The sequence below is a fragment of the Apteryx rowi genome, unplaced genomic scaffold (assembly GCF_003343035.1).
Source record: "Apteryx rowi isolate R43461 unplaced genomic scaffold, aptRow1 scaffold_209, whole genome shotgun sequence".
In the NCBI taxonomy this organism is placed as follows: Eukaryota; Metazoa; Chordata; class Aves; order Apterygiformes; family Apterygidae; genus Apteryx; species Apteryx rowi.
Genome location: NW_020448408.1, coordinates 762,088 through 764,236, shown reverse-complemented (window position 1 = coordinate 764,236; position 2,149 = coordinate 762,088).

The following is a 2,149-nucleotide window of genomic DNA, read 5'->3' as shown; positions in this document are numbered from 1 at the left end:
GGAGCGCGGCCCCCCCGCGAGGGAGGCCGGCCCGGAGCCGGGAGGAAACGGCGAGGACCGGGCGGAGCGGCGGAGCCGGCACCGGGGGAAGGAGAGCAGATTTGTAGCGCTTTGAAATGAAACGTTATAATCCCTCCAACRATCCTGTTGACTGTGAGCTATAGCACTAGGAGTACAACACCGCGGGGAAAAAAAAAAAGATACATTGTTGGATAAACAGCTTCTTATAGGTAAAAACTGAATGGCCCAAATAGATGAATAAGGCGACACAATGGGGGGGGGATGGTAAAAGGAAATGAGTCAGTGGCAGTGGAAGAAAAAGGTAAAAGTGAACAGAGGAGAGAAAAGGAGAGAAAAGAAAAAATGTAAATGAGTGAGACAAAAAAGCAAAGAGAAAAAGAAAAGAGAACAAGAGAGGGAAAGAAGTAATATTTTCCTTGATAAAAATGCACAAAAGGGAAGATGAACTTTGTTCTTTTTCTCTTTCTACTCTCCTCTCTCTTTCTGCTTTTCGCCTCGCAGCACGCCAGCCTAAGCTGAGAGCTGTAATGTCATTAAATTGCAAATGCTTTTTCATTTCCGACACACACTGTTTACTTATCTGGCAAAAACATATGTTGGAAGGAATCCGTTAAATTCTGCCCATTGCCTTGGGTAAAAGTGCAATGGAAACGGACCCACTGAGCTTCTTCTTTCTTCTTCTTTTAGCACTTCCCTTATCTACAAGACTGCTTCGCAGAAAACTGGCTAGTTCAATGAAAAATGAAGATACAGCAGGAGATTAGAGAAGAACACTGAGCAAAAAATTCCTGGAGAGAGGGTCACTCCATTGCAAATGATTTCACTCCTCTAGATCTGCATAAATTACTATTTTTAAGGCATCTCCAAAGTCTGTATATTTTTCTCACTCTGTCAAACATTTAATTTCACGCCCCGTGTTCTGAATATGCTAAAATGCATATCTCTGATGCACCTTTAAGCCAGAAAAACGAATGCAAAATTGAAGATAAAATGATGTGATTTGCACTACAAGCCTATTACTTGAGGTATTTACATATAGTTTACCTCTGCAGTTCTGAGAATGATTTATTAAAAAAAATCTGGATTAAGCTCATATAAATATGTATAAATCTTTGTTTAGAAAATAGATTTTGCAGCTGTTGTGTCAAAAAGTTCTTTAAGATTCTGTGAAGAATTTTCCTTTTAGCGTGCTTTAAAAAAGAGGGGAAAAGGACAGTATTTGACATCCTGCTTTGGCAGGAAAACACACACACACACACACACACACACACACACACGTTCAGACATTCAGGATTTTTTCTAAAGACTCATTTTATTTCACACTTTTCTTCCTAAAGTTCTCCAGCTCCATCCCTCTCATTTCGCTCGCTGGGGCTCGATGCAAACTGTGCTCTGGATTTTCCCAAGCATGTAAAACAGCGGGACAGGTGTATTAAAGCAATTGCAGAGTGGGGAAAAACACAACAAGAAAGGACGTTCACCCGGAGTGGGTACAGCCTGCTTTGAGCGGCCACCCGAGGCTCAGTGGCACAGGTGGAGGGAGCCAGTCCCACCCTTCTTGTACGTCCCGGGGGCGGTTCAGCTGAACGGAGCCGTAAAAGTAACGTCTCTCGCCTCTGATTTGGGAAACCGAACCCCCCTCTAATTACCGCTCTCGCGGTAGCAGCACATCCCAACTTTGGCCTCTTCTTACCTCTCCTTTTCACCGCATTAACCGATGCGAGGCAAAACGCGCTCCCCGCTCTCCCCCCGCCCCAGGTGGTTTCCGCTTCTCCCTCGAAAACCTGGGAGCTACCGGAGCGCCGTGCGGACGCCGCCGAGGGCTGCACTTGCTCGCAGCCTGCCCCGCGCTCGCACGCCGAGAGCAGCCGTTTTGGGGAGCAGGTCCCGGGGAAGGGCCCCACCTCCGAGGCTACTTTAACAGCGTTGCGATTAAAACGAGAAAGGGCCGCGGACGGCCCGGGGGGGAGACCGGAGCCCGCTGGCAGCGCCGGGACGCGGGCTGGAGCGCGCTGCGCCTCCTCGCCCCGTGCCCGCCTTGAGCACTGCAACTCGCACGCGCTTGCAAGCGGCAATTCACGGCCCCGGCGGCGCAGAGCGGCTGAACGAGCCCCCTAGTGGCGTCTCC